The sequence below is a fragment of the Saccopteryx bilineata genome, chromosome X, assembly GCF_036850765.1.
Source record: "Saccopteryx bilineata isolate mSacBil1 chromosome X, mSacBil1_pri_phased_curated, whole genome shotgun sequence".
NCBI classification, from domain to species: Eukaryota; Metazoa; Chordata; class Mammalia; order Chiroptera; family Emballonuridae; genus Saccopteryx; species Saccopteryx bilineata.
In genome coordinates, this window is record NC_089502.1 from 43,186,273 (window position 1) to 43,208,713 (window position 22,441).

The following is a 22,441-nucleotide window of genomic DNA, read 5'->3' on the forward strand; positions in this document are numbered from 1 at the left end:
TATGAGGGTAAATCCCTAGAAGTGGGATTGGTGAATCAAAAGGTAAATGCATATATAATTTTGTAAGATATTATCAAATGCCCTTCCAAAGGGTTATATCAACAACTTCCTTTTCTACCAGTAATGTGTAAGAGTCACCTCAGGCAGTTTTGGAAGAGTGTTTTCTCAGGACATTAACTAGTGACATTTCTTAGCAGACCTGTCTTTTTCTGTAACTGATCCATCCCATTGTACACTAAGGCCCCTCAGCCACTCAGCACACAATCTTGCCCCTTGAGAATGCCCATCCCAGGAGAAGCACAGACTAACCCAAGTCCTACATTGCTGGAGATATCCTTGCATCCCATGCCTTTCACATGTTTGTTGAGGTGAAAGAATAAGCAAATTATACTTGATTTAAGTGTACAAGGTGACAAGCCTATCAGAAAGTTCTTAATCAAGGGTCAGTTAGCTTGATGAGCACAGGAGGCAGTACAAGGAAAGTTTAGTACTTTTCCAGGCTCACCAAGTACCAATTTGGTTTCTTTGAGGCCTGTAATGAGGACAGGCATCCATCTTGTAAATAAAAAAGCCATCCTATTGAGAAAAATCACAATAAAAGTAATTTACTGTGCTTCAAGGATCACCAAGTTCTTTCACACACACACTGTCTCATTTGATCCTTACAACAGACTCATCCACGCTGGAACAGTTGCTTCCTTTGCCAATCTTTGACATACATTAAGTGGTTTGTGGGGTTTTTTTTGTACTTTTCCGAAGCTGGAAACAGGGAGGCAGTCAGACAGACTCCCGCATGCGCCCGACCGGGATCCACCCGGCATGCCCACCAGGGGGCGATGCTCTGCCCATCTGGGGCATTGCTCTGTTGAAACCAGAAACATTCTAGCGCCTGAGGCAGAGGCCACAGAGCCATCCTCAGTGCCCGGGGCCAACTTTGCTCCAGTGGAGCCTTGGCTGCTAAAGGGGAAGAGAGAGACAGAGAGGAAGGAGAGGGGAAGGGTGGGGAAGCAGATGGGTGCTTCTCCTGTGTGCCCTGGCTGGGAATCGAACCTGGCATTCCTGCACGCCAGGCCAATGCTCTACCACTGAGCCAACCAGCCAGGGCGGTTTGTGGGCTTTAACTGTGATTTATCCACCCAGACTTCAAAGGGTTAATGAGATCTGAACTTTGGACAACCTGAACTTATTAGAGGCACAGAGTTGGAGGAAGCCTGGAAGCAGGAAGTGGTCAGGAAGCCGAGTCTGCCCCAGGCTCGAATTTCCCTGACTGAGAGCCTCAGATAAATTATGGTGGAAAACCCCCAACTGCACTGTATCCTCTCCCTTTAATTTAGGCATTTAATAAACAGATTGCATCGTTCTCTAGAAATGAGGAAGGTTAATCATTTTCTTGGACGGAGAGTTCCAAGCAGCTCTTGCGGCTTTGTGCAGACCTTCAAAAGAACTTCTGCAGACAGAGTCTGTACAATTTTTTATACTTGTCTATTAAATTTTCACTAGACTCCCCTGCCCTCATTAATATCATTAGTGTATAGACCTGAAAACCTGTCTAGTATTTATCAGACATCCGAGAACACAAGGAAGGGATCTGAGGCTATAAAGCAGATAATGCCCTCATGAAGCACTCCTGCCAACTTTCCCAGCTGCCAGTGCCCTCCTGCTTCTCCCTGGGTGCCCAGGACCCCCCACAATGGTACCATTATAACATGCTAATTGAAAAAAGCCTTCTCTTGACCCCTCAGTTCGCAGCAGCATAGTGTCTACCTGCGTCTACTAACATGACAGGCATGATCATTTTCTCTTTTGGGCATCCCCAGCTTGTCAGGGCTTCAAGAGCAATTTGGTTTGTGTAGAGCCTATCAAGTTACTGTTTAGGGAAGCAATTATGAGTGTGAGGTGTAGGATCAAAGAGACCTCAATTCAGATCCTGGCTCTTCCCTTTGCTTCCATTTACTGTGTGGCCTAGGGAAAGTCACTTAACCTCTCTGAGCTTCATTTTCCTCATCTCTAAAGTGGAGAAGGGAGGAGAGCATAATAGTATCTACGTCATAGGAGTTATTGTGGGGATTAAATGAGATGAAGAATGTAAAACACATATCCAAGCCTCTGGTGCATAGCAGCTATGAGGCTCCTAGCATGTCATAACTACAAGTGACCTTGGAGAACATTTACTTGGAAATCTCATTTTCTAGATGGGAAAACATGTAGAAGGGAAGTTTTCCAATTTGTTAATGAAAGAATGAGGATTATTAGAAAGGTTTTCCTGAATTCTTTTCAACTGGGGGTGTAGTGCTGGCTTTACTACACCCCCAGGCATTGGAACCCCTGAGCACCCCAAATGGAACCCTGTATGGTTCCACTCTTGCTCCAAAAAACGGCACTCCCAAAGCAGATGGGCAGGGAGTGAAGCAAGGCTTAACCTGCTGGAGCCCAAGTCGGGAGATAGAGAATGCACTTTGGCTGCTGCAGTGTAAATGGGCACCAATATCAGCTAGCAAATGAAGCCTAAGAGAAACTTCCTCTCTAGGATTATTTTCATGATTACACTCAAGCTTATTTCAGCAAAACTTGGGTTGATCATCTATTTGGTGTCATTTCTCCCTAATTGGTTGTCAACTGATCTATCCCCAAAGAACAAATGTTTCACTTTGGGAAGCAGAACATTCACCCTCCTCAGGCTGTGAGCCAGGCGCCTCTCCCTCCCCAAGACCTTTTGGGCTGGGTGTGGCTATGGGGAAGGAAGGAACTTCTCTCTTCTCTCCCTGCCTCACTCTGTGGTGGGAAGTTCTGTGGTTTTCACAGGGACAAGTGCAGAGGGGGAAAAAAAGAGCAAAGATGCCATGGCTCTTGTGATTGGCGTTTCACAGAAGTGGTGTGTCCAAGAGCAGCCAATTCCATGCAAGCTCAGGAGTGACGCTCCTCCCCACTGACCTCACGTGGCCCTGCATGAGGTTGTTGCTTGCTTGGTCTAAGACGGAGGATCACTGGGAGTTCTGCCCAGCTCAGCACTGGTTATACTATGGAGGCAGGAAGGAACTGGCCGGTAAGTACTTAGCTCTTGGCTGAGCAATGGCCAGACTAAACAGGGTTGGGATATGCAACTGAGGGCTGCTGCTGGCTTCACTACACCCCCAGGCATTGGAACAACTGAGCACCCCAAATGGATACCAGACTCGCTTTATTTCCTTCCCATTCTGAACATCTACACTGGCTTCCAAAACCCCAGATATGCCACAAGACATTAATGAATTCATCCTACCAGAATCTACTTTGCCTTCTTGGCTTAGTTCTCTATTAACCTCCCTCTTGTGGGAGAACAGGATCAGGAAGCAGGGTGAACTTGAGCAAGTCATTCCCCTTCTCTAGACTTCCGTTTCCTAATCTGTAAAATGTGTGGGCTAAACTCCTTCACTGACATCTCCACAGCGGCCACCCTACGCCAGGTCATCTCAAAACCTCCTGGTTTGTCTCTCTGCTTCCATTCCTGAATCCTTTCAAATCCATTACCAACACAACAGCCAAGGGACTCTTTAAAACAAAAATTAGATCATACTACTGCCCAGCCTTAAATAAAATGAAAACTCCTTACTGTGATCTGCAAGGCCCATACCTAGCTGCCTGGTCTCATCTCCTCCCACCCTCCTTCTCACTTTCTTTGTTCCAGCTATACCAGTCTTCTGGTATATTCCACAAACGTGACAAGCTTGTAACTGCCTCGGTTCTTCACATCCCCTATGTCTGAGATTTCCTCCTTTAATTCCTGGCCATGCTTATTGTCTTGACTCAAGGTCACCTCTATAGGTAAAGCCTCCTTGAACAGCATTCCCCCTGCATTCCTGCCAAGCCCATTCAAGTTCTCCTGTGATACATACTTTCACTGGACCGTGCTCCTTTCCTTCACAGCACTTCTCACAACTCAGCTTCTTTCATGTCTGCCTCCCCCCACTAAACTGTAAGTTCTATGAGGGAAGGATCCTTGTGAGTTCTGCTCACCATTTTATCTTTGGTACCTTGTGCAGTGTCTGGCACATAAGAGGAGCTCACCAAAAATTGGCTGAATGAATGCATGAAGCTCCGTGCCAGTCTGGGCAGCCCACAGTGCCGGCCCTACAGCTCCTTAGTCTGGTCAGTGTGTTCCCACCCTCCCTGGAGCTCTAACACATCGACCTACTGACCTTACTATCAGATAATCCAGGAGGGCAAAACTGGTATTGGAAGACTCGGAATGAGGTCACTTCTAAAGTCCAAAAGAAAAGACTTTGGTTTATGTTATTTATGACCCTGGATTCTTTCTTTCTATTTTTTTTTGACCCTGGATTCTTTCATTAGTGATTTGATCTCGTATCTATTGGGCACCTACTGTATGGCTGCCCCTGTCTTAGAAACTGCTAGTCTAAAGGCATTTGTCTTCCCAGACTTGGTCTGGGCTTTTTGAAAGCTCACATGCAAATAAGCAATTCTCATGCACGTCAGCCTGTTCCACGTGCCTGGTGGGACAGAGTGGGAAAGAGCAATTGAGCGCTGATTGTCCTGTGGACATTTAGTGGGAGAAGGAGAAGGGGCAGAAGATTGTACAAAAGGGTAATCCAATTGGGGAGAGCTCTCTCTCCACTGAGTGGCCACCAGTCACTGTGTGCTGGGGTGACAGGACCACGAGTACTTATAACACATGCTCACACAGTCCACCACAGCAACTCGCACATTAGTGGGTCTTGGAACCGTTCAGGGAACTTCTGAAACATGCAGAACCCGCTCCTTCCTCTGACCCAGCCTGTCAGGGGTCCCCAAACTTTTTACACAGGGGGCCAGTTCACTGTCCTTCAGACTGTTGGAGGGCTGCCACATACAGTGCTCCTCTCACTGACCACCAATGAAAGAGGTGCCCCTTCCGGAAGTGCGGCGGGGGCCAGATAAATGGCCTCAGGGTGGACGCATGCGGCCCGCGGGCCGTAGTTTGGGGACGCCTGCTAGATTCTGATTAAGTGGGTCAGGCATGGGATCAAGCCATCTTCATTTTAATACCCCCCCACACACATATACACATCATTCTGAGTCTGGTGGTACAAAGAGAATACTCAGAGGAACACTGGTCAGGTGGACTGTCAGGTGACATATGCAAGTGGGAACTTAAGTGAAAGCTGAGGACCACAGTGCATCCTGAGGACTTGGGGTGCATCACTAGTTAATGAGGGAAGTGAGTTTGTGGGTGAATGGCAGAGCCTGGGTGAGGGTGGGGTTAATGGTGTAAGAGAGGAGTCTTCAGCTAAGACAAGAGTCCTCAGGGCCTTGGTGGCCATCCATTCCTCAGCGTTTTGCCTACCACAGGCTAGTGATCTCTGGTGTATGCAGGAGATTTCTGAGCTAAAAGGAAAAAAATAAGATGAGGGTTTTTCTGGAGGTGAATCCAGGAACAGCAGAATCTTCAAGCTGCTTCATGCCTCCAAATGGGCAGTGGTGGAAACAAGTACACTGGAGTCCAAAGGCCTAGCCCGTAGGTGAGAGGGAAATGTAGAGTAGGAGGAGAGGACATTAACGTACTTTACCCATTCTTTCAATTATTTATTCATTCCACAAATGTGTGTTGAGGGCCAGGCGCTATACTAAAGTGCTGTGAGGTTTGGTGGTATCACGTTCTGCCCACCTGTCTAAGCCAAAAACCAGAGTGTCATCCTAAACTCTTCTTTCTTACTTATCCCCTCCAAACAATCTGTTTAACAGACTTCATTGATTCAACGTCCTAAGTGTCTGTTGACTTCAACCCTCCTTCCTAGCCCTTCTGCCTCTGCTTTAGTGCTAGAGATCACTAACTCTTGCCTGGACTTTGCAGAAGTTTCTTCATTGATCTTGCCACACACAGGCTTGTCTCACTCCAATCTATTTTCTACACTATGAACAGAATGATGCTCTCTTATTTTCAAACAGTTGAAAATAGGTATAGTTAATCAAGGTATAGTTTACATAACATAAAACCCACCTGTTTTTCATTATTATTATTATTATTATTGATTTTAGGGAGAGGAAAGGAGACAGAGAGAAATTTTGATCTGTTCCTGTATGTGCCCTAATGCGGGATTGAATCGGCAACTTCTGGGCTATGGGACGATGCTCTAACCAACTGAGCTATCTGGCCAGGGCTAAAATCCACCTGTTTTAAGTGTACAGTCCAATGTTTTGTTTTATATATTTTTTCAGAGTTGTATAACCAGCACAATTCAATTTTAGAACCTTTTATCACCACCCAAAAACGTCCCTTGTTCCCATTAGTGGTCACTTCCTGTTCCCACCCCCAGCCTCAGACAATCACTAATCTACTTTCTGTCTTTATGGATTTGCATTTTCTGGGCATTTCATATAAATAGAATCATGCACCATGTGGTCTTTTCTGTTTGGCTTTGATTGCCTGTCATAATACAGAATTTTGTTTAATTAAAACCCTTGAACAAAATATTAAACTATTTGATGGATATGTTAACTAACTTACTGTGGTAATCATTTTTTCAGTATAGCGGTGGGCAAAAGTAGGCTTACAGTTTTGAGTATGTGAAACAAGATTTATTCTTGTATTATTATTTGTTTATTATTATATTATTTGTCTTCTTATTGTTGTTATTTTGTATCCTTACTTATGATTTATTTTTTATGTAATGATGGCTGGTAATTTACCTACTTTTTCTCACTCCTGTATATACATACATCAAGTCATCAGGTTGCAAAACTTAAACTTACTCAATGTTATATGTCAATTATATCTCAATAAAGCTGGGCGGAATAAAACCCTTGAATAGCTCCACATCATCCACCATCTAAACGTCTCTTGTTACTTTCAAGGTCCTCCAAACCTGACACGGCTCTTGAACTTCTTATGGTTCCCTAGCACACACCACGTTCTTTCTTGCCTCCAAGCCTTTGTGCCTATGGTTCTCCTGCCTAGAATGCCCTAACGCTCCCCCTAAAGAGGCCTAACCTCTGCTATAATGCCTCCAACACCCCATTTCTTTATTTCTGTTCATCACTTCTACCTCTTTGTAGAAGTAGCACTTTGCACTTTGTACATGCTTTATTCATTACATATCTCATGTTGCCTTGTAGGTATCCATGCACATTGGAGCTCCCTAGCTAGGCCATGGGTACAGGAACTATCCTATTCATCTCTGTATCCTCACATCGGGAATAGCTCCTGGCTCAGTATCAGCACTAAATGAATGTTTGTTAAGCTAAACATAAGTGCATAAAATTCAGTCCATAAACTGCCCTTGAGGATCTCACAGTCTTGCCAAAAAATTATAAGCCATTCATCAACCAACCTACAGTTAATGAGGCCCCACTATGCAATGGTAAGAGAAGGAAGATAATCAAAAGAACGAGGCATGGTGCTTGCCCTCTTAGAGCATACAACCTAGTTGAGAAGATATACTTATCACAGACCAGCAAGTTGCAATGCAAAGCATGACATGAACAAATGTTAGATATGACAGTGAGGTGTGTCAAGAGCCCAGAAGAGAGGGGCATGACTGTTGTTGGAACTCTTAGGGAGAGCATCATGGAGGAGGAACTTGAGGGTGGGGAAGGATTTGGACAGGAATGCAAAACATAAAAAACACTTTTCAATGGCAGTGATGAAATGGCCTGAGCAGGATCTTGGGACAGAGAGGAGCATGGAATCAGTTTGGATATGGGTGACTTCATAAAAGACAGTGTTGATAAGAGCCTGAAGTACAGCTATATCAGTAGTGATGGCTCTGTGGCTGGAGTAGGATTTCCAGATTTAGCAAATAAAAATAAAGGACATAATGCAAGGAACATATTTAAATTTAAAAAATCATTTGTTGTGTATCTGAAATTCACATTTAACTGAGCATCACTATACTGGTGGACAGCAAGATTAGGCCAAACCAGTCTTGAATTCTATGCCAAAATATTTACCTTATGCCCTGATAGTAATGAGGAGCCGCTAAAGGGTTTTAACTATGGGACTGACATGATCAGATATACCTTTTTAAGAAAGATGGCTCAGCCTGGCCTGAGGTGGCACAGTGGATAAAGCATTGACCTGGAACGCTGAGGTTGCTGATTCAAATCCCTAGGCTTACCTGGTCAAGGCACATATGGGAGTTGATGCTTCCTGCTCCTCCCCCCCTTCTCTCTGTCTCTCTTCTCTAAAATGAATAAATAAATTTTAAAAAATTAAAAAAAGAAAGATGGCTCAGGTAGCACCGAGAAGAATGGTTTTGGGGGGGCTGGGGGCTGTAACAGCAATTCAGGAGACAGAGATCAAGCCCTGAGTCATGGCAGAAGCAGTGGGCATAGAGAAGAAGCTGGAGTAGAGGAGCAACCCAGCTCAAATAAGACAATGCCACATTAGTAATAAGTACATGTTGGGGGAGTAAGATATGGGGCTTGTGACTCAATGCCCAGGGTCTCAGGGAAGCAGTCTCTAAGTGGCAGCTAGGCTGAGCATCATGGGATTTCTTCCACTATCTCCTGCTACCCAAAGGGAGGTGAGGCGCTTACTGGTGAAGTTTAGGTGGAAGAGCCTGAGCAGCTGCTGTAGCAGAAACCCCTCCCTGTCTTTCCCCTGGCTGGTCAGTCCTGCACATTTCCCTTTCCCCTCTGGCTCCGGCACTGGTCCAGGGCACACAGTGTTCTCCCAAGCAGATGCACACATTCTGGACTGGGTGATTCATTGTCCCTGACCATAAGGGCCTGCCTGCTACAGCAAGGACCAGGCAGTCCCAAAGAACATTCTAAAGGGACCCCTGTACAAACCCTTACAGAAAGGTTCACATAGAGAAAAACAACAGGTGTTAAAACAGCGTTGGCCTTTCATGGGGCAATTGTTAGCACAGCTGATAAAAGAGACGCCCCGTCCTGCCCTTCTGGACAGGAACATCTAGCATATACTCCTAGCTCAAACTTTGCATTCCTTAGGTTACAAGATCCAAGAAGGCAGAGACTGCTTATGTGTTGATCTGTTCTGCTCTAGTCCAGACACTTGCGCTAACCTCAAATCCTACCCCTATCCCATGATCCTCCTGGCTGCACGTGGATCTGCACATGGCTGTGGTAGGAAATGGAGGCTGTGACCGCAGGGAAGGGCTCTTCTCCACCCAGGCTGCAAAAGCGGGCACAGAGGGTGGGGGTAAGGATCTTGCTATGACCGTGCTGTCTTGTGCCAGGATCCGTGGTCCTGCAGGGTTGTGCTGGAGCTGCCAACACTTTCTCTGGTAAACTCTGAGACCCTTATGCCATCAGTAGGGAGGCTGCCTAGTTAAGGGCAGCTACTTTAAATTCAGATAGAGCTGAGTTCCAGGCCTCACTCTCCCCTTACTAGCTCTGGGCCTTGGACAAGTTACTCAAACTCTCTGAGCCTGAATTTCTACTACCAATATATAAAACCATGGTAATGAGGGTAGTTGAGAGAATTAAGATTACCTATGTAAAGCATTTTGCCCTGCTTCTGGCACTTAATAAGCATTGAATAAATATTAGCTAGTATAATTATGGCCCTTCATTACTCATTGCCTCTTTGTTACCTCACCCCTCATCAGATTCTTTTTCCCAAGGTCACAGATCAGAACTATCCCCTTCAGGTCACCATTACCTGACCACAGAGCCCTCCCCAAGGATACTTCCCTGAGGAACTCCTTCATTGCTCCACCTCCCTGGGCCTCTCATCCTAATTCAGAGCCACTTGCCCTCTATACCTCAGTCTTTTGCCTTTTACCTCTGGTGCCATTGTGAAGAAGGAGCCAGAGATGAAGACAAAGGGCACAGGCAGAGAGCAGGCTGGCTAGGCCAGGTGGAGCAGAGAAGATTCTGAGAGTCTATGCTGTGAGTGCTTTTTCAGTGTGGCTGCTGAGGGGACTGAGCTTTCTGAGAATGAGCCACCTCGCTTCTGCCCCAAGCAGGCCTGTTCCCAGACCACCACCTTCTCCCCAGCAGGATTTCTGATCTCTTAGATGAAAGGAAGGAAGAAGAAGCTCAAAAAGCTCCAAAGCTCACCTTCCACATAGCCCTTCTGGCAAACCTCCACCCAGCCTGGGGCTGTCATCCTCCATTGCCTTGCAGGCACCCATGTTCCCTGATTCACAATGCACCCTGAAACCCAGGAACAAAGCTAGTCTCAAAAAGAGAAGTGGTCCTGGCGGGCCAAGCAGTGAACTGCCACCAGAGGCCCTTGTTCATTCTCAGAACTGTATGCCAGGCCTCCAAAACACACTTAGGTGTCCCGTGCTCCAGAAGAGTTATCAAGACCAGGTGTGAAAATGTACCCAGTGCTAAGTTATTAGCATTACTTTAGCAATCAAGCCTGTCATATAATAGCAGCCTTTCCCCAGCTTTTACTGCACCTTCTAGGTAGAATCTCATTAAATCCTTTCCAATCTCTAGGAAAAGAGACAAGCAAACATTTGAGAAAAAGAGAATACAAAATAGCTGCATTCAAGCCGACTGCACAGTGAAAATAAGTAGTCAGTGGGAGAAAAAAAAGGGATGTGATGCTTAAAACATCTGGGAAGTGGTATCAGTCCTGTGAAAGCAAGGCTGGCTGGGGGGCCTTTCCATTGGCCTTGCCCAGCTGTCTTCCTCCCACTCAGAACAAAATGTTCTGTCTTTTGTGGTTATAACCTCTTTTCAGTTGGAATGAGTTGCCCGAGTCTGGACCTTGCTCAGGCTGCTGCTCTAAGAAGCTCTCACGCAATATACTAAATTACCCAGTCAGCCCCGGTGCAAAGTTCCCTCCTCCGCCCCGCCCCGCCCCCTCTCTTCCCCTCCCTCATTTCTCCTCCTCCCGCTAGAACAGTTACTGTGGTTGAGGCTTAGCCTGCTTCCAAGCCCAGGCAGACCCACAGCTCTTGTTCACCCTCCTCTCTACGCACATGTTATCCCATGCTACCTCCTCCGATCCGGGGGTGAAGGGGTTGGCGGGAAGGAACGTGGGAGGGCGTGTAGACCGCCACGCGGCCGCCAGACTGCCAGACGAGGGCGTGGCAGGGGGCTGGGTTACACAGCTCCCGGGAGTCCCAGGATACTTACGACAGGCACCAGGGAAAATTGAAGTTGTTTGGATTGTCCAAAAGGCCCTGACAAAGTCACCCAAGAAAACAAAACAACCGACACTAACAAGGGACTTGGGGAGGGAGAAGGGGGAGAAAATATTTGGCTCAGAATCCCAGCACTAGGAATGGATGAAGGTCGTGAGCAGAGCAGCGCTTGGGAAGGCAAGCTGTGAGCTCTGAGCAGAGCAGGGGTCCAAACACTAGATAAGGGGGTGGGGAAAGTGGCCAGGGTGTAATGTAAGACCGTGGTTTTCAAATTTGGCTGCAAATTAGGATTACCTGGGGAGCTTTAAAACTCTTGATGCTGGGGCCTCACCCCAGACCAATGTCATCAGACTCTCCGGGGCTGTGGGACCCATGCAGGAGTAGTTTTAAAATCTCTCCAGCTGGTTCCAATGGGAAGCAGAGGTTAAAAAGGAGTGATGTAAGAGCTCCTCAGAGCTAGTCTGGGACTAGCAGCCTTGGCCTCTAGAAGCTTTTTGGAAACACAGAATCTCCAGCCCTACCTCAGCCCCACTGAATCAGCACCTGCATTTTTTTTTCTGAAGTGAGAAGCGGGGAGGCAGACAGACAGACTCCCGCATGTGCCCGACCGGGATCCACCTGGCAACCCCACCAGGGGGTGATGCTCTGCCCATCTGGGGTGTTGCTTCCTTGCAACCAGAGCCATTCTAGTACCTGAGGCAGAGGCCATGGAGCCACCCTCAGCGCCTCTGCTGACATTGCTCTAATAGAGCCTTGGCTGCTGTGGGAGGGGAAGAGAGATAGAGAGGAAGGAGAGGGGGAACGGTGGAGAAGCAGATGGGTGCTTCTCCTGTGTGCCCTGGCCGGGAATCGAACCCAGGACTTCCACAAGCAGGGCCAACGCTCTACCGCTGAGTCAACTGGCCAGGGCAGCACCTGCGTTTCTTAAGTAACAGCTTTCCCACTCCCCTTTTAATGTTTATTTTACTGATTTTGAAGAGAGCGAGAGAAAGACAGGAACATTGGTCTGTTTCTGTATGTGCCCTAACTGGAGATCGAACCCGCAGCCTCTGCACTACAAGATGATGCTCTCTAACCAACTAAACTATCCAGCCAGGGCTAAGCAATAGCTTTCTTAAGATATCAGTCACATGCCACAAAAGGCATTCCTTTAAAGTGTACAATTCAGTGTGTGTGTTTCAGTGTATGTACTCACAATTCTATGTAATGACCCCCTGTTATCTCCCTGAGCCATTTTCATCACCCAAAAGCAACCCCATACTTATTAGCATCTCACTCTCCATTCCCCCTCCCTCTAGCTATGGACAGCCACTATTATATTCTCTGTCTCCATGGATTTGCCTATTCTGGATATTAGTGTCTGCATGTTAACCACATTCCCAGGTGATTCCTCTGCACGTTACATACAGTTGGAGAAGCACCGGTGTAAGAGAACTTCTAAAAGAAGTGGCCCTTGCTCCCCTCCCACACCCTTGTCATGCAGAATGTCGGTCAAGAGCTGCTAGATTTTCTGCTTTCTCAAGAGAAGCCAGAAATCTGGATTTTTATGTGAAACCTTCCATTTTTAAAAGGTTGGCAACTAATTCAAAAATTTGAAAAACACTGTTTGGGCCAAACAAAACATGCCTGAGGGCTGGATTCAGCCTATCAGCCGCCAGTTTGCAATTCCTAATGATCACCAGGTTCTTACCCACGCCCATCAAAATCCTTCCTACTCCAGCCAGAGTCCATTTCTCCTTGTTCCAGGCCCCATGAAGTGGAGGAACAACTATTTAGTAGCCACCTCATGAAATCCTCTCAGGTCTTATTCTTCCCTTCTCCAAACTGACAGCTATGCGTGTACTGGGGACCTGTGGTGCACTACAATTTTGGAATCACAACAATCTTTATGACGGATATTATTACCTTAGTTTTAAAGACAAGGAAACTGGAGATCAGAGATGTTAAGTAACTTGCTTGGTATTGCATGCTTGCTAAGTGTCCACACACCACCTTCACTTTACCAGTGTTTGCCCAGAAGCCTCATTTTTCATCTCTTTTTTCTTCTTCTGAATCTTCTCCATTTCTTTCCGATTCTAGGCATATCTCTCTGATGAAAACTAAACTGCCACAGAGCATGGCCTCAGAGAGCCTGGGACCTAGGTTATCTGGGGAGAGTCTCAATGCCAAACACCCAGGCTTGTTTCCCCATAATTGCACTTATCCTTGTTAAGTATGTGTCCTGACCTTTGGTTTGGAAAATGTGGCCAGCATAAGTGAGCCATGCTCTATTTTGAGGCTGATTCATATTCAACTTGTGGTCAACTCCGTCTTTCATTTGGTGTTTTGCTTGTTTATTTGTGTTGAGCCAAATTATGTTGTTAGGTTTTGTCACTAACGGACCCTTTGCACTTGTTCCTACTGAATTTCCTCCTGGTTTTTCAGCACCTTCTTCCTCCAACCCATCCAATTGGAATTCCTTCCCCCATCTCCTGTGAGGTTGGCCACCACCCAATCCTCTTTCATTTTCAAGTGAGTTCAGACCTGGGAAAATGGTCTGCACATTCTACAACTGTCCCATCTGTCTCCCTCCATTCACTCTCTGGGAACCTTCATGCGGCTCCTGGGGAATGGTGCAGACAAGTAGAGGGAGGCCAATTCTGTACCCCTAAATTTGCTGGGGGTGGAGGAGGGTCTGGTTGTGGCTGGGAGTGTACCTTCATGGTGGCCTTAGGCTGGAAGCTCTCCTAGACCAGCTCCTGACTTAATTTAGCCCCAGGAGGGTGCCAGGGATTTATGGACCTCTCTTCAGCTCAAAGGGATCCTTGGTCTTGCGATACCCTCTGGTAGGAGGTCCTTTACCTCAGTCTTGGCCCTTTGGGACATCTCATTGTCTGAGCGCTGTGGAATCCCAGGCCAGTTGCTAGGCACAGGGCTCTTAAACAATGTAGTGTGACAGTTCCCCAGCCTGCCTCAGGGGCCTCCCCAAGCCACAGGGTGTGGTTTGCAGTCTGGGTACATTCTGTACCCTTACTTTGGGGGAGGGTTTGTGGTTCTTGGTGCTGTACAGCAGAGCCCCGCCCATGCCTTTCCTCTCAGGCCACAAAAACAAGCTTAGACACCAAGAGGGGAGGAATTGAAACAGAGGCTGTAACTGTACAGCTGGTCCCTGAAGACTCCGGCTAGACCCACCCCTTTCCCCTTCCCTGAAGGTGTCCCATACAATGAAGGCCAATAGTATCTAATACAGGTTCTTCAATTCCCTCCCCATGCTTTATTGAATGGCTACCTGAGCCACCAAACAATCACCTATGGGGCATGTAAGGCATGCTTTTTGGATACTGGCTATCACTGTCTTCCCAAGAGACCCTGAACCATAACTTTCCTTTCTCTTGCAGCATCCAGCATTTCCACATTCCCTCAGCCATGACCGATTGCTCAGGGTCCAGGATCTCTGGTATTAACATTTATTATTATTATTATTATTATTATTAGCTACCACAATTCGAGTACCTGTATAATCTTGGGTGCTTTCAACCTATCCCATTTAACCATCACACTCACTATGTGCAGGCACTGTTGTAAGTACTTGACATATTAATTCTCATAGCAATTGTAAAATACATCCTTGTACTATTATTAAGCACATTTTACAGAAAAGGAAACTGAGGCACAGAGAGGTTAAATACTGTGTTCAAGGTCATACACTACCAAGTGGTAGAATCAAGATTTGAACCCAAGTCTGATGCACTCCAGAATTCATGATCTTTCTATTGACTGGACTTCCTCCTTTTCCCCCACAACAAACCTGAAGACAGGCAGGTAACACCCCTTAGCAATCTTTTCACTAGAGAATAGACTGTCTCAGATCTCAGAAGGAAGAAGAGCTTCCTGGAGAAGGTGAGAGAGGCAGGCACAACCTTTGCTCAGTTGTAGGGATTCCCCAGGACTCCCTGGGAGTCATACCACACCCAACTACTGCTTCTTTCAGACTGGCGGGCAGTAACTGCTTTATAGTGGGGTAGGTAAGTGTGTGTGTGCATGTGTGTATTTGTACGGGTGCTCACACGATGACTGGGGAGGAGTGAGGGAAGGCGGTGGCTGAGGAAACTCACCATTCAGGAGCTCTCTGGCACCCTCTTCAGGCAATGCACACTCACTGCCTCTCCTCTCTAGATGACCACTTTCTGCCATCTGAGGTTCTGGCCCTGGACCTCAAACCCCACCACCATTACCTATGATGGACTGTAAACTCAGTGGAGTGGGCTTCTGCTTGGCCTGTTTTTACTTTATTTTTTAAGGTTTGAATAATTTTTAAAGTGTACAATTCAGTGGCATAAATTCATGTTATTGTGCAACCATCACCACTATCCATCTCTAGAACTTTTTCATCATCCTAAACTGAAACTCTGTTCCTATTAAACAATTATGCCCCACTCCTTCCTCCCCTGCAGCTGCTGGTTACCACTGTGCCACCTTCTATCTCTATGAATTTGATTTTTCTAGCTACCTCATACTAGTGGACTCATACGGCATTTGTCCTTTTGTGGCTGGTTTCTTTTAATTAGCCAACTTGTAGCATGTGTCAGAATTTCATTCTTTAAGTTTGAGTAATATTTTACTGAATGTCTATATCATATGTTTTTATCCATTCATCCATTGATAGACATTTGGGTTTCTACCTTTTGGCTATTGTAAATAGTGCTGCTATGAGCATGAGTGTACAGGTATCTGTTTGAGTCTCTATTTTCACTTCTTGGGGATATCTACCTGGAAGTGGAGTTTGGGGATGTTTGCCCATTTGTGGTGGCAGGCTAGTGGCCTGGCCTTCCTCAGTCTAACTTGCCCTTGCAGCTTTCTGCCCCAACTGTGCTTTGTCTTAGTGCACCTGTCACAACTCTAGGGAAAGCTCCTCACTTTACCTTACACTAGCTTCACCCTGTTGTCAATGATCCCTAGCACCAACTCTGACTATTGAGCCTCTCTGAGCTTTGTTTTCTATTCCTGCCCAGTATATTTCTGATCATATTCTCTCCCCTTGAAAACCATGTCAGTCTTTGGTTGCCCTCTTTTTCAAGCACCTGAAATGGCCTTTGACCAGGAAGAGACAGCATGGTGCAGTGGTTAAGGGTATAGACTTTGTGACCAAACTGCAAAGATTTTTTAAGATTTGAAGATTTTATTTATTGAATTTACAAAGAGAGGAGAGAGGGTGGGATAATGGGAAGTATCAACTCGCAGTTGCTACACTTTAGTTGTTCAATGGGATTGCTTATTATTTGTACTTTGACAGGGCAAGCCCAGAGTTTCAAACTGGTGACCTCAGCACTCCAGGTCTATGCTCTATCCACTGTACCACCCCAGGTCAGGAACTGCCATGTTTTGAACCCTGGCTCACTCCTTGTGTAAACTTAAGCAAGCTACTTAGCCCCACTGTGCCTCAGTTTCTCCATATGTAAAATGAGGACAATAATAATATATATCTCAAAGGATTTTGATGAATTAGATGATATAACATACAGAAAGCTATAAGTGAAATTCCTGGTGCATAGTAAACACTAAATAAATGGGAACTATTATTTGTAATTCCCTTTTCTCCCCCTCACTGCCTCTTTGAAAATCTGCACACATATCTGGGAGATAGTCAGAGCCACCTCAGTATGTTTTCCAGGGAAGATTGGTGTTGAATTAACAGACTTCCCTCTTCACTATCCCCCACCCTCTTCCCTGTGTTGATAGTCTTTTCAGTCTGGCACCCCTCCTCCTGTGTGAAATGCTTCTGTTAAGTTAGTGTAAATAATATAGAGACCATAGAGATTGTTTTCTTCACTCTTGCAGCCAGTATATTGTAGCCATTGTGTGTATGATAACCTGAAGGTCCAGTTGGGCTACCACTCGGGCCAAATATGGCTCAGGAAAGCTGCCAAGAGCAGCTGGCTTTAAGAAACCTCTTTTTACCCTCAGGAGCCTGTGACAGAGGGGGTACATACATTGTTCATGGCTTGCAGGCTGGATGTGAAGAAACCAGGCTCAGTATATTTCATCCTTATCAGTAAGGATAGCCCTATCTAATTAGTCCTGTTGGTTAAGGCAACATATTAACAGGGTGTATTAATAAGATCAAGACCATTATTACTTCAATCTACTCAGATATTTTCCAAGTCACCTATTACAAACTAGGTGCCCGTGGCATACAGAGACAGCCAAAGTAAGATCTCTGCCCTTGAGGCACTCAGGCCAACAAAATGCAAGTCTCAAAATGAGCTGACACACTTTGAAGAAGGCCTCCCTAAATCCTCCTGGAGGACTGAGGCAAGACTTTGCAGAGGCAATGCTAATGTTTGTGTTGACACTTGAAAGAGAAGTTTGCCAGTCTGAAGCATGGCAGGAAGAACAGGACATTCCCCAGGGGACAGGGCATTTGTACATTAAGGGATGAAACTCCTGGGGTTGTCAAGGGCCATGTCATGGGTTGCTGTGGCCAAAACATAAGGAGCGCAGGCCCTGGCCGGTTGGCTCAGTGGTAGAGCGTCGGCCTGGCGTGTGGGGGACCCGGGTTCGATTCCCGGCCAGGGCACAAAGGAGAAACGCCCATTTGCTTCTCCACCCCTCCTCCTTCCTCTCTGTCTCTCTCTTCCCCTCCCGCAGCTAAGGCTCTATTGGAGCAAAGATGGCCCGGGCGCTGGGGATGGCTCCTTGGCCTCTGCCCCAGGCGCTCGAGTGGCTCTGGTCTCAGCAGAGCGATGCTCCAGAGGGGCAGAGCATCGCCCCCTGGTGGGCAGAGCTTCGCCCCTGGTGGGCGTGCCAGGTGGATTCTGGTTGGGCGCATGTGGGAGTCTGTCTGACTGTCTCTCCCTGTTTCCAGCTTCAGAAAAATACGAAAAATAAATAAATAAATAAATAAATAAATAAATAAATAAAAAACATAAGGAGCGCAGTGGGGTGGCAAGACAGGAGATGGGCAGGAGGGAATGATACAAAACATGGAGAAGTATTTTCTATTGTTGGTGGCTTGTTTGTTTTGTAAGAGTTTAGACTTTATCCTGCAGGTTTTCCAGTGGTTTCTCTTGGAGTACTAAAGTTCCGTAGAGTGTCCTCTGTGGAGTTATCCCAGTTGCTGCTGTGGGTGAGGGGAGGAAAGGGCAAGGAGGACACTGAGTGGATGGAGCTATAGGATCTCTGCTCCTCTCTAACTACAGTAGCTCTACTTTTACTTGTGTTAAAAAGTTTTGTTTTTACAGAAAACTTTAAAAAATTATATTTAATTTATTGGTATGACATTGAATAATGATATACAGGTTTCAGATGCACATTTCTAAAACACATCATCTGAATATTGCATTGTGTGTTCACCACCCCAATGAAGAAACTTTTTTATTAAAGTTCCACTGTTTTAGGAAAACCACTATTCACATAAATTTGAAAACTACCGTTGTGGACAATGGACAAATATTAAAGGATCTGGAGCTTACTGTAGTTTTCAAATACCCAATAGTTTCCATATATGCTATGTGTATGGAGAATGGATTATATTAAGGCAAGAACAAAGGTAAAGAAGTCAATTAGAAGCCCAAGAAAGAGTATATGGTGGCTCAGACTGGGGCAGAAGCTGTAGAGGTGAAATGGTGGGAATAAATTTAGGTTTAGGAAGCAGAATAGTCAGAATTTCATGGTAGATAGGGTGTGGCAAACTGGGGAGAAGATGGTAAGCATCACTTCTAGGTTTCTGCTTAAGGTCATGTCCAGAGGTGGAGAAGTCTGCTTTAGGCAACAACTTGAGCTCAGTTTTGGTCACATAGGTTGTAACTGTTTATGAAACACCAAAATGCCTTGTAAGTAGCTGAATATATAAGTTTTGAGTGCAGAGGGGAGGTGGGGTTTCATATTCAAGGTTCATCAGCAATGAGACTGAATGAGGTCCCCTTCGAAATGAATGCAGATAAAGAAAAGAAGGCTGTGAGGACTAAGTCCTGACCACATCAATGTTTAAAGATCACAAAGATGACAAGGGTCCTGCAAAGAAGACTGACAAGGAGTAACCAATGAGGTAGGGAAACCAGGAAAGTGTAGAAGAATCCCAAAAACAAAATGAAATAAGAGTTTCAAGGAGAAATGAGTGATCAATAGGACAAACGGTGCTGAAAGGCCTACTAATTTGAGGACAATTGACCATTCATGGTGGTAACTTGGAAGGAACTAGGGACCTTTATTTATTGATTTTTTTAGAGCGAGGAGAAAGAAAGAGAGAAAGGGGGAAGGAGTGGGAATCATCAATTTGTAGTAGTATGTGCCTTGACCAGGCAAGCACAGGGTTTCGAACTGGCAACCTCAGCATTCCAGGTCGACACTTCATCCACTGTACCACCACAGGTCAAGGACCTTGACAAGAACATTATTGGTGCATTGGTGGAGATTGAAGCTAGATAGGAAAGGACTGAAGAACAAATGGATTAAAAAAAGAACAGTGAATGGGAAGTGAGACATTGGAACTGTGTGTGTAGACAATTCTTTTAAGACTTGTGCTTTGTTTTAGAGAGGAGGTAGAAATTGTTCAGTCTGAGGCATGTTGAATCTGAGGTGCCTTTAGGACACCCCCAGTGTCCAGTTAGGCAAATGAATATACAAATCTGGAGATCAGGAATAAAAATCTGGAAAGTGATAAAAATTGGAGGGAAAAAAGGTTAAAGCAATGAATTTAGATCTTTTGGTGGGAAGCAGGTTGGAAATTGAGGACATTTCTGGCTATTAGCCTGATGGGAGCTAGTTAGCTTGGTCCTGTTATAAGGAAAATAAAGGGACAGACCTCCTGAAACCTAAGACTGTGAGAGAATTAGGAGCTTTATCATGAAAATGAATCTAGATGAGCCCTAACTATTGACATTTTATGATCTAGAAACTGGGTGAACAAGATCATCTACTATAGCAAGTTACAAAATTAACCACTCAGGTTTCAAAAGGAAATGTACATCATGACACCATTTATTCAAAATTAAGGAGGACCAAAATCGACACTGAAGAATGTTTACGGATATACACTACGTAATAAAGTATAAATTCACAAATAGGAAAGCTCCTCACCAACCACCAACTTCAGAATAATGGTTAGAAGAGAAATGGGGTGGGGAGAATGTTAACTGTTTCTGCAATGTTTTATTTCTTTATTCCTCCTCCTCCTTCTCTTTCTTTTCCGTTTGTTTAGAAGATCTAAGGTAAATATGGCAATAAAAATGTTAACATTTGTTAAATCTGGGTTATGGCTACATAAGTGTTTATTATAATGTACCAACTTCACTAGATTGTTGTGAAGAATGGGTTGATCCACAAAAATGGACTTTCAGAATCAGCTATTATTGTTTCTGTATGTTTGAAAAGTTTCTGAATTTAAGAAATATATATATATTTCCCACTCCGTGGGAAAAGGCAGCTATTAATTTCTGATCAATTTTAGCTCTCATAAAACTGATCGCTATGCTAATTAGTACCACAGTGAAATGGCACGCATTGTGATCCAGACTATCTACCAGCTGTAATGCTGCAGTACAAAATAGACAATACTGCAGATGCATCAAAAGGGAAATGCAACTAGCTAAACAGTGGACCCAGCAGACCTTCCAACTGGGCTTCCCTTGAACTTCTTATTATATTAAACTGGAATCCAGACTGCTGTAATGTATAGGAGCATCTCTGACAGTGTAGAAGAATTGTAATTGCCGGAACCTCTCTTCTGTCTCCGAGAAGTAGAAGTGTCTCCTCGACCAGCAGCAGACCAGAGGGAAGGAGCATATCCTCCAATGGGGGTAGAACTAGCTCACCTGCTTAGATATGTACACTAGCTACCAGCGACTGAGAAATTCTCAGGCGAGGGGACAGAGGCTATAAAAAAAAGTGATCGGAAGCATATAACCATGAACTGTCAAAGCTGGAAGGGCCCCTAGAGATCATCTAATCTTTCAATCTTTATGTATTAGAAAACCAGGGCCCAGGGAGAGGACAGAACTTGCCCGACGTTGCCTAACCACTAGTAGCAGGTGTGAGAGCAGAACTTGTGGCTCCTAATTTTTCTATAGGGTTTTTGTGCTCTTTTCCAGGGACCACTGCCTTCCTGGCTCTTCAATCCTGGGAAACAAGGTTAAGTACCCTGGGATGTAGCTTCCCTTCAAAATTCATCTCTTCTCTGGAACACTCCCTTGAAGCTTTGCCCAGCTTGGTCCAGAGAGGTAACCTGAGCCTGTAAGGGCTTTGTTCTTGTAGCACGCACTACTCACATTACCAAATGTAGGCCTTGCTGCCAGGGGTACAAGTTCAAACTTTAGGTGGATGGACAACGGTCCTACTATCTGGCCAGAAGCCAGAACCTTCAGTCCTAGAATGATAAAATCAAGCATTGAAGGCTGCCCACAATGTATATGGAAATAAGGACTGTGGCAAGGGCTGGAGGTGGGGAGGCAAAGACAAGCAAGGGACCCTAAGGCCCCAAAGCAATAAAGTCAGACTGAGATAAATGGTTGGCAGGAGAATAATTGCCAAGGAGGCCAGAGGGGAGCACCAGGAAGCTGCTGAAAGGATATGATGGAGGTGAAGGGAGGAATGGGTGGGGACTGGAGGTAGTGAGTGAGTAAAGTAAGGTGGTTATTTAATTATTCTAACTTCATCTTTTCTCAGGAAAAATAAAACAGGCAGTTTACAAGGGCACACAAGATAAATCAAGGCAGCATAAATGAAAAATAGAGGAACAAGGGTGGGCAGAAATTGGGGCCATGAATAATGGCAGAAATGCATATCATAAAAACCTCTGCTCCCAGAAAGGATGGACCCAAAAAATTTGCTCTAAGCTTTTTAGCAGCCAACAGGAAAAGGGGGAAACCTTGTTGTTACACAATTTAGTGTCCAGGAGATAAAAACAAACTCGTTGCCCAGAAGGGCAACTGTTCTAAGGACTAAGATCAGACAGGAATTCCTCCCTGGGGGTCCTCAGAGAGGATGCTGTTGGACACAATGAACTACATCCTTGATGACATCCTTACATAGTGGTAGCAACAAGTTTCAAAGGGCTGTTTTTCATAAGGACCCTCGGGATCAACTGCCTGTATCCCACTGCAGCCAGGCAATTAGAAGCTAAAAATAGTGGGTGAAGGTGCCAAACAGTGTGTCTAGTATGTTTGCACTGTGGGAAAAATGAGGGTTATATATAGGCATCCATATGCATAGAACTCCTCTGGAAGAATAAATTGGTAACAGTAGTTGCTTCCAGGGAGAGGAAGTGGAGGAGTGTGGCCTAGGATGGAAGAGAGACTTCTTTTTCATCATACACTATTTTGTTCTGCCTAGATTTTTGTTAACCATGTCTTATCTTTTCAATAAAAGCATTAGTTACTAAAATAATAATGACATTCCAAGTCAGGGGGTGAGGTGCGTTTTAT